Source organism: Triticum dicoccoides, chromosome 1A (assembly GCF_002162155.2).
Source record: "Triticum dicoccoides isolate Atlit2015 ecotype Zavitan chromosome 1A, WEW_v2.0, whole genome shotgun sequence".
Lineage (NCBI taxonomy): Eukaryota > Viridiplantae > Streptophyta > Magnoliopsida > Poales > Poaceae > Triticum > Triticum dicoccoides.
Window position 1 is genome coordinate 157642702 of NC_041380.1, and position 11319 is coordinate 157654020.

Genomic DNA, 11319 nt, shown 5'->3' on the forward strand with positions numbered 1-11319 from the left:
CAGGCCGACGAGGCCAAGGCCCAGCCGCAGCGCTAGGGCAGCCAGCCCATGCAAGCGTCAGGAGGCCAGCATCCCTGCGTCGCACGCACGAGCCGCCCGCTCCTCCCTTCGCTCGCTACCTGCTGCTGCCGCTGACGCATGGGGCCCGCCCATCGTCCCTAACCTCCCGCTCGGATAAACACGCAGCACCGTGCGTGCACGCCGCAACCACTGGGCTAAGCTCTCGGGATGAGGCTTATCCCACTGCTCCCCGACGCCCTAAGCTCGCCTATAAAGAGCCCTCGACCTCCTCTCTCCATTCAGTCAACTCGCACACCCCTCGCCCCTCGCAGCGCTTGCCATCGCCGTGTGGATCTCGCCGGCTGAAGCTACACCGCCAGAGTTTGTCGTCATCCGTAAGGCCGCCTCGACCACGTTCTTCTTCACCAAGATACTGCCCGAGTCCGTGCGCATCCTGTTGACATCTTCTTGTGCCCCTAGGACCGCCGATGATGCCACCCCGATGACCCGCGTCCTCACCAGAGCACGGAGCTGCCGCCCTCGCCTCGCCCATCCTGGCCACCCCGAGGATCGCCGCCTCCACCACCGGATTGCCCACGCCACGCCGGACACCGATGCCTCCTTCCCCATCGTCGAGGAGCGCCGGAGCCGCCGCCCCGTCCACCGCCCAACGCCCATGTCGTCGTCTCATGTTCATCATCGTCGCCACCATGAGCCACTGCCCCGTTCGCTTATTTTAGGTTTTTTTATATTTGAATTAGATCGATTAAATGTGGGCTTTAGTAAACCGTTCGGTTTAGTCAAACCGATCTCCGGTTTAATTATTTTTTCTAGCCGTCGCCGCTGTTTTGCCTAAGTTACAGCCGTTTGCCGCATAGCTTCCACAGCGAACGCACCTCGGCCAACCACGAGCCGCCACGTGGCCAAGGACCTGGTCGTGAATACAAATTTCACAGTCAAGTCCCTGAGTTTTCAAATTAGTCCCTGAACTTTGAATGGTTGTATCTTTTTAACGGTAACTCCAAATTCGACGAAACTAGCGGCAAAATGTTCGTCTCGAATAGCTTTATCCAGAAAACCAGATTTGAAAACTTTTGGCCAATTTCAAATTTGAATTTATTCAGGTTTGAATTCAAACTTCAACTTGCCATATCTCCTAAACCGTAGCTCCGATTGATGTGATTCTTTTTGCACCATGTCATCGTAGCCAAACCCTACCACTTGGACCATTGTCACATATTTTCACACACCTAGGATCTGTCCATGATAGTTTTATTACTATGCCAAGTATGCATGATAGATCACATCACGGTTTTGCACCTTATGTCACTTATTGTTGGCACCTAGAATTATTTGCATGCAAGTTATGTGTGTTGAATGTTCATTTGGTTTTTCCAAGACTTTTTGCTTTGCATGTTCTTCTTGGTTCTCTGAAATGATTGCTTATGTGAGTGCAATGTTTGACTTTATAGATTTTCATCGGAGAGTGACGAATAGTTCCATTAAGTAAATTTCTGAGAGTGATATTATCTTCATCAACTATTACTAGGCAAGTTCACATTTGACCATTCTTCCAATCACCTATGTTTTATATTATTCACTTAGTCCTTTTGTGGTAGGATTACATGGTAGGATTTATTGTTGCCAGATGGCTATGTCGTTACCTAGTAGTTCATTTGAGGTAGGTCTGGTCTATACAACCTTGTCACCATCGTGTAAGTTTATTTCTGCCTCGCAAATGTAGACGTGGAATCGGGAAGTGTTCATGGTGAGACATGAGTGACAAAGTAGTAATCAGGACCAAGACTTGTAAATGAACTACCTGGGCGGTATTTGGTTTGAGTGGTGGCGAAGTAAAGTGGGAGCATGCATGGTTAATCCATGGTGGTGCACCACTAGTGGTCGGCCGCCCAGGCTCAAAGAGATCAATCGTATTCTCATGTCTAGAAGCTTACGTGTGCAGCCACAAGCCAATATGGGCTCTGGCTTAGTTGAGTAGTTAGTGTGACCCCTTCCAGGATGGGCTAGCAGATGTAGAATGATGTAGGTGTACCGGCCTATCCGTGGGTTAAGGGGGAATACTTTCGAAAGACTATGTCTCGGTCATCCTGTTCTCAAACGCCAGGCAGTGCGAGAATTTCAAGGGAGGCGATCGAGTCTTGTGGGGGAAAAGTGTGCAAACCTCCGCAGAGTGTTAAAACCTAATCGATTAGCCGTGTCCCCGGTTACGTACAACTTGAGCATCTAGTAGTGGAAATGTTGGGAGATCTCATCACTCTTAATTAAATAGTTGGGTTTTAAATGAAACTTTGGGATTGGATTGAGTTGGGTTTACCAACTCACCCTATGCTATACAGTAGTGGTAGAATAATATCTTTTATTCTAGGGAAAAACTAGCTTTATGCAAAAACTAAACTTAGAGCTTTCCACCAGCCAAATTGCATGTACAAATAGGTTCATTATTCTTATGATGTGACTTGCTAGTACATTCAATGTACTGACCTACAGGGCTGCAACGTCTTATGTTGCAGGAATTTTCTACGACGAGTAAGAGTTACATTGTAGGGTTACGGTCTACACTCAACTTGCCATTGGCGTTGATGGACTCCACACCCTTATGTTTGTTTCCGCTGAGACTTATGAGGTATATATCAGTTTTACATTATTTATACATATGATTGCACTTTCGTATATACATTGATGTACTGTGTGTACCCGCATACCAATCCAGGGATGGCACGGATACACAGAGGCTTGACCGTTTGAGGTCGGGTCGCTACAATCTTCTGCAATGGTCGGGCATTGAGTCTGACTCAACTTCACACCTTGTAACATAGGCAAGAACCCTTTCTTTGACTAAGCCATTTTGAACTTCTTCAAAAATTTATCAAGGTATGTGCTTTGTGAAACTCCAATTAAGCGTCTTGATCTATCTCTATATATCTTGATGCCTAATATATAAGTAGCTTCACCGAGGTCTTTCATTGAAACATTCTTATTTAAGTATCCTTTTATGCTATCCAAAAATTCTGTATTATTTCAAATCAACAATATGTCATCCACATATAATATTAGAAATGCTACCAAGCTCCTACGCACTTGTAAATACAGGCTTCTCCAAAAGTCTGTATAAAACCATATGCTTTGATCACATTATCAAAGTGTATATTCCAACTCCGAGAGGCTTGCACCAGTCCATAAATGGATCGCTGGAGCTTGCACACTTTGTTAGCACCTTTAGGATCGCCAAAACCTTCTGGTTGCATCATATAAAACTCTTCTTTAAGAAATCCATTAAGGAATTCGGTTTTGACATCCATTTGCCAAATTTCATAATCATAAAATGTGGCAATTGCTAACATGATTCGAACAGACTTAAGCATCGCTACGGGTGAGAAGGTCTCATCGTAGTCAACTCCTTGAACTTGCCGAAAACCATTCACAAAAAGTCGAACTTTGTAGACAGTAACATTACCATCAGCGTCAGTCTTCTTCTTGAAGTTTATAGGTTCATCATGGTCTAGTAACATGACTTCCAGAACAGGATTACTGTACCATTCTGGTGCGGAACGTACTCTAGTTGACCTACGAGGTTCGGTAGTAACTTGATCTAAAGTTTCATGATCATCATCATTAACTTCCTCACTAATTGGTGTAGGCATCACTAGAACTAATTTATGTGATGAACTACTTTCCAATTCGGGAGAAGGTACAATTACCTCATCAAGTTTTACTTCCCTCCTACTCACTTCTTTCGAGAGAAACTCCTTCTCTAGAAAGGATCCATTCTTAGCAACGAATAATTTGCCTTCAGATCTGTGATAGAAGGTGTACCCAATAGTTTCCTTTGGGTATCCTATGAAGATGCATTTCTCCGATTTGGGTTCGAGCTTATCAGGTTGAAGCTTTTTCACATAAGCATCGCAGCCCCAAACTTTAAGAAATGACAGCTTAAGTTTCTTGTCAAACCATAGTTCATATGGTGTGGTCTCAATGGATTTAGATGGTGCCCTATTTAACGTGAATGCAGCCGCCTCTAAAGCATAACCCAGAAGCGATTGTGGTAAACCGGTAAGAGACATCATAGATCGCACCATATCTAATAAAGTACAGTTACGACGTTCGGACACACCATTACGCTATGGTGTTCCAGGTGGCGTGAGTTGCGAAACTATTCCATATTGTTCCAAATGAAGACTAAACTCGTAACTCAAATATTCACCTCCACGATCAGATCGTAGAAACTTTATTTTCTTGTTTACGATGATTTTCCACTTCACTCTGAAATTCTTTGAACTTTTCAAATGTTTCAAACTTATGTTTCATTAAGTAGATATACCTATATCTGCTTAAATCATCTGTGAAGGTCAAAAAATAATGATACCCGCCGTGATCCTCAACACTCATCGGACCACATACATCAGTATGTATTATTTCCAATAAGTCAGTGGCTCGCTCCATTGTTCCGGAGAATGGAGTTTTAGTAATCTTGCCCATGAGGCATGGTTCGCAAGCATCAAGTGATTCCAAAAGCCCATCAGCACAGAGTTTCTTCATGCACTTTACACCAATATGACCTAAACGGCAGTTCCACAAATAAGTTGCACTATCATTATTAACTTTGCATCTTTTGGCTTCAATATTATGAATATGTGTATCACTACGATCGAGATTCAACAAATATAGACCATTCATCAAGGGAGCATGACCATAAAAGATATTACTCATATAAATAGAACAACCATTATTCTCTAATTTAAATGAATAACCGTATCACATCAAACAAGATCCAAATATAATGTTCATGCTCAACGCTGGCACCAAATAACAATTATTGAGGTCTACAACTAATCCCGAAGGTAGGTGTAGAGGTAGCATGCCGACGGCGATCACATTGACCTTGGAACCATTTCCGACGCGCATCGTCACCTCGTCCTTAGCCAATCTTCGTTTAATCTGCAGCCCCTGTTTCAAGTTGCAAATATGAGCAACAAAACCAGTATCAAATACCGAGGCGCTACTACGAGCATTTGTAAGGTACACATCAATAACATGTATATCAAATATACCTTTCACTTTGCCATCCTTCTTATCCGCCAAATACGTGGGGCAGTTCTGCTTCCAGTGACCAGTCCCTTTACAGTAGAAGCACTCAGTTTCAGGCTGAGGTCCAGACTTGGGCTTCTTCTCGGGAGTAGCAGCTTGCTTGCTATTCTTCTTGAAGTTCCCCTTCTTCCATTTGCCTTTTTTGTTGAAACTAATGGTCTTGTTAACCATCAACACTTTGATGCTCCTTCTTGATTTCTACCTCCGCAGCCTTTAGCATCACGAAGAGCTCGGGAATTGTCTTTTCCATCCCTTGCATATTATAGTTCATCATGAAGCCTTTATAGTTTGGTGGAAGTGATTGAAGAACTTTGTCAATGACACTATCATCAGGAAGATTAACTCCCAGGTGAGTCAAGTGGTTATGGTACCCAGACATTTTGAGTATGTGTTCACTAACAGAAATGTTCTCCTCCATCTTGCAGCTATAAAACTTGTTGGAGACTCCATATCTCTCAACTCGGGCATTTGCTTAAAATATTAACTTCAACTCTTGGAACATCTCATATGCTCCATGACGTTCAAAACGTCTTTGAAGTCCCGATTCTAAGCCGTAAAGCATGGCACACTGAAATATCGCGTAGTCATCAGCTTTAGTCTACCAGACGTTCATAACTTCTGGAGTTGCTCCTGTAGCGGGCCTTGCACCTATCGATGCTTCCAGGACGTAATTCTTCTGTGCAGCAATGAGGATAATCCTCAAGTTACGGACTCAGTCCGTGTAATTTCTACCATCATCTTTCAACTTAGCTTTCTCTAGGAACGCATTAAAATTCAAGGGAACGGTAGCACGGGCTATTGATCTACAACAACATAGATATGCAAAAAACTATCAGGATTAAGTTCAGGATAAATTAAAGTTCAATTAATCATATTACTTAAGAACTCCCACTTATATAGACATCCCTCTAGTCATCTTAATGACCACATGATCCATATCAACTAAACCATGTCCGGCCATCATGTGAGATGGAGTAGTTTTCAATGGTGAACATCTCTATGTTGATCATATCTACTATATGATTCATGTTCGACCTTTTAGTCTCAGTGTTCCAAGGCCATATCTGCATATGCTAGGCTCGTCAAGTTTAACCTGAGTATTCTGCACGTGCAAAAGTGGCTTGCACCCGTTGTATGTGGATGTAGAGCTTATCACACCTGATCATCATGTGGTGTCTCGGCACGACGAACTGTAGCAACAGTGCATACTCAGGGAGAACACTTATACCTTGAAATTTAGTGAGGGATCATCTTATAATGCTACCGCTGTACTAAGCAAAATAAGATGCATAAAAGGTAAACATCACATGTAATTAAAACATGTGAAATGATATGGCCATCATTATCTTGTGCCTTTGATCTCCATCTCCAAAGCACCGTCATGATCTCCATCGTCACCCGCTTGACACCTTGATCTCTGATGTCGCTTGAAGCTACGTCGGTATTTCCCCAAAGAGGAAGGGTTGATGCAGCACAACGGCGGTAGGTATTTCCCTCAGATGTGGAACCAAGGTTATCGAACCAGTAGGAGAACCAAGCAACACAACGTAAACAACACCTGCACACAAGTAACAACTTCTCGCAACCCGACATGTTAAAGGGGTTGTCAATCCCTTCTGGGTACGGCGCCTCAAGATAGGCAAACAGACGTGAGGTAAATTTGTAGTAGATTGATAGATCGAACACCAAATAAAATAAATAAGAATAAATTGCAGCAAGGTATTTTTGGTTTAATAGATCTAAATAAATGCAAAGGAAAAGTAGACCGCAAAGGCAAATATATGAGAAAGAGACCCGGGGGCCGTAGGTTTCACTAGTGGCTTCTCTTGAGAAAAATAGCAAAACGGTGGGTGAACAAATTACTGTTGGGCAATTAATACAACTTCAAATACTCATGACGATATCCAGGCAATGATCATTACATAGGCATCATGTCCAAGATTAGTAGACCGACTCCTGCCTGCATCTACTACTATTACTCCACACATCGACCGCTATCTAGCATGCATCTAGTGTATTAAGTTCATGGAGAAACGGAGTAATGCAATAAGAATGATGACATGATGTAGACAAGATCTATCTATTTAGAGATAGACCCCATCGTTTTATCCTTAGTAGCAACGATACATACGTGTCGGTTCCCCTTCTGTCACTGGGATCAAGCACCGTAAGATCGAACCCACTACAAAGCACCTCTTCCCATTGCAAGATAAATAGATCAAGTTGGCCAAACAAAACCCAAATATGGGAGAAGAAATACGAGGCTATAAGCAATCATGCATAAAAGAGATCAAAGAAACTCAAATACTTTCATGGATATAAAAAGATAGATCTGATCATACTAAAAGTTCACACAAGAGTTAAATCATATGGATCTCCAAGAGACCATTGTATTGAGAATCAAGAGAGAGAGAGAGGAAGCCATCTAGCTACTAACTACAAACCCGAAGGTCTACAAAGAACTATTCACGCATCATTGGAGAGGCACCAATGGAGGTGGTGAACCCCATCCGAGATGGTGTCTAGATTGGATCTGGTGGTTCTGGACTCTGCGGTGGCTGGATCAATATTTTGTCGACTCCCCTAGGGTTTTGGGAATATTGGGGTATTTATAGAGCAAAGAGGTGGTCCGGGGAGCACCTGAGGTGGGCACAACCCACCAGGGCGCGCCTGGGCCTCCTGGCACGCCCTGGTGGGTTGTGCTCCCCTCGGGGCACCCCCCCAGGCGCAGCCAGAGCCCATTATGTTGCTTCTGGTCCATAAAAAATCTCTGTAAAGTTTCGTGGCATTTGGACTCCGTTTGATATTGATTTTCTGCGATATAAAAAACAGCAACTAGCACTTGGCACTATGTCAATAGGTTAGTACCAAAAAATGATATAAAATGACTATAAAATGATTATAAAACATCCAAGATTGATAATATAACAGCATGGAACAATCAAAAATTATAGATACGTTGGAGACGTATCAATGTCCATCGTAGCGTCGTTGTCGTCTCGCCAACTATTGCTTCTACAACTATCGCTGCCGCATAGTGATAAAGTAAAGCAATTACATGGCGATTGCATTTCATACAATAAAGCGACAACCATAAGGCTCCTGCCAGTTGTCGCTAACTTTTACAAAACATGATCATCTCATACAATAACTTATATCACATCATGTCTTGACCATATCACATCACAACAAGTCGTGCAAAAACAAGTTAGACGTCCTCTACTTTGTTGTTGCAAGTTTTACGTGGCTGATACGGGCTTCTAGCAAGAACCGTTCTTACCTACGCATCAAAACCACAATGATTTTTCGTCAAGTGTGCTATTTTAACCTTCAACAAGGACCGGCCGTAGTCAAACTCGATTCAACTAAAGTTGGAGAAACAGACACCCGCCAGCCACCTTTATGCAAAACAAGTTGCATGTCTGTCGGTGGAACCGGTCTCATGAACGTGGTCATGTAAGGTTGGTTTGGGCCGCTTCATCAAACAATACCACTGAATCAAAGTAAGATGTTGGTGGTAAGCAGTATGACTATTATCGCCCACAAATCTTTGTGTTCTACTCATGCATATCATCTACGCATAGACCTGGCTCGGATGCCACTGTTGGGGAATGTAGCATGCAATTTCAAAAAAATTCCTATGATCACGCAAGATATATCTAGGAGATGCATATCAATGAGAGGGGGGAGTGTCTCCACGTACCCTCGTAGACCGAAAGCGGAAGCGTTAGGTTAACGCGGTTGATGTAGTCGAATGTCTTCGCGATCCAACCGATCAAGTACCGAATGTACGGCACCTCTGAGTTCAGCACATGTTCAGCTCGATGATGTCCCTCAAACTCCTGATCCAGCAGAGGGTCAGGGAGAGTTCTGTCAGCACGGCGGCATGGTGACGGTGATGGTGATGTGATCCACGCAGGGCTTTGCCTAAGCACTATGATGCTATGACCGGAGGAATAAACTGTGGAGGGGGCACCACACACGCCTAAGAGAACAATTGATGTGCTATGGGGTGCCCCCTGCCCCCGTATATAAAGGAGGGGAGGAGGAGGAGGCCAGCCAGGAGGGGCGCGCCATGGGGGAGTCCTACTAGGACTCCACTCCTTGTAGGATTCGCCCCCCCCCCCTTTTCCTTTCTTACTGGAGGGGAAAGGGGGGCGCCGCCCCCTCCCCTAGTCCAATTCTAAATCCATGGGGGGCGCATCCACCCCTTGCAGCCTCCCCTCTCTCTCCACTAAGGCGCATGTAGGCCCAATAATTCCCCCGGGGGGTTCCGGTAACCCCTCGGTACTCCGGTAAAATACCCAAACCACTCGAAACCATTCCGATGTCCAAATACTACCTTCCAATATATGAATATTTACCTCTCGGCCATTATGATACTCATCGTCATGTCCGTGATCTCATCCGGGACTCCGAACAAACTTCGGTCACCAATACACATAACTCATAATACAAATTGTCATCGAACGTTAAGCGTGCGGACCCTACGGGTTCGAGAACTATGTAGACATGACCGAAACACATCTCCAGTCAATAACCAATAGCGGAACCTAGATGCTCTTGGTTCCTACATATTCTACGAAGATCTTTATCGGTCAAACCGCAATAACAACATATGTTATGCCCTTTGTCATCGATATGTTACTTGCCCGAGATTCGATCATCGGTATCATCATACCTATTTCAATCTCGTTACCGGCAAGTCTCTTTTCTCGTTCCGTAATGCATCATCCAGCAACTAACTCATTAGTCACATTTCTTGCAAGGCTTATAGTGATGTGCATTACCGAGAGGGCCCAGAGATACCTCTCCGATACTCGGAGTGACAAATGCTAATCTTGATCTATGCCAACCCAACAAACACCTTAGGAGACACCTGTAGAGCATCTTTATAATCACCCAGTTACGTTGTGACGTTTGATAGCACACAATGTGTTCCTCCGGTATTCAGGAGTTGCATAATATCATAGTCATAGGAATATGTATCAGTCGTGAAGAAAGCAATAGCAATAAAACTTAACGATCATTATGCTAAGCTAACAGGTGGGTCTTGTTCATCACATCATTCTCTAATGATGTGATCCCATTCATCAAATGACAACACATGTTTATGGTCAGGAAACTTGACCATCTTTGATTAACGAGCTAGTCAAGTAGAGGCATACTAGGGACACTCTGTTTTGTCTATGTATTCACACATGTACTAAGTTTCCGGTTAATACAATTCTAGGATGAATAATAAACATTTATCATGATATAAGGAAATATAAATAACAACTTTGTTATTGCCTCTAGGGCATATTTCCTTCAATATATCTAAGGGTGCTTTCGGGTTTGTGAGGCAGGTGCCACCAAAGTTGTGCATTGTGTATTTAAAGTTTTAAACATCACACCCAATATTCCTACATATATTTGGCCACTTCCAGGTGGTTCTTGACTTCTGGCCCCTCCCACCGATCTTCGATGACGCGCCCAACCATGGGACCACGGGGTCAAAGTTGTGCATTGGAATTTTGAACATCACATACCACCCTTTTCACTCATATATATTTGGGCCACATGTTGGCATGGCTGTCTTCTGGCCCTCTCTAACTTTTTTTGTTGCAAAGACTCTGACAATGCTCAACGGACACGGGTATAATGTCTTAATCGTGTGCGATGCAAATGTGTTGTGACTCACCATGACTGCGCAAGTGCGAGCAAAGGTGGAGGTACTGGCTCAACCGTGTGCGATGCAAGTGTGCCATAAAATCACCATGACTGCGCAAGCATGAGCAAACGGTGGAAGTACTGGCTTAACCGTGTGCGATGCAAGTGCGCTGTAAAATCACCACCTGTGCAAGCTAAAGGCATGTAGTTTATGTAGAAATTAGGACGAACCATGTGCGATAGACCAACTAGCTAGAAATCTAAAAACAAACTACCCGCCTTGAGCGTTGCAAAAATAAGCGGTTCTACCACTTTTCCTTATTATCAAACACACATATTCTTATTGGACTGTGCGCGATCTTGGGTACTCCCGCCCCGCATCAATTCCTTTACCCAAATTGTAGTAGCCTCCGTACTTCAACCGTCGCCCACACTCCTCCAGCACCGACCTTATAGTAAAATTGCAGTAGCCGAGGCATTTGAACCGTCGCCCTCCCTTGTCCACCACCATATCCACCCACCATTACTAAAATTTTCAGTAGCCGCGGCGTATCCTCAAAC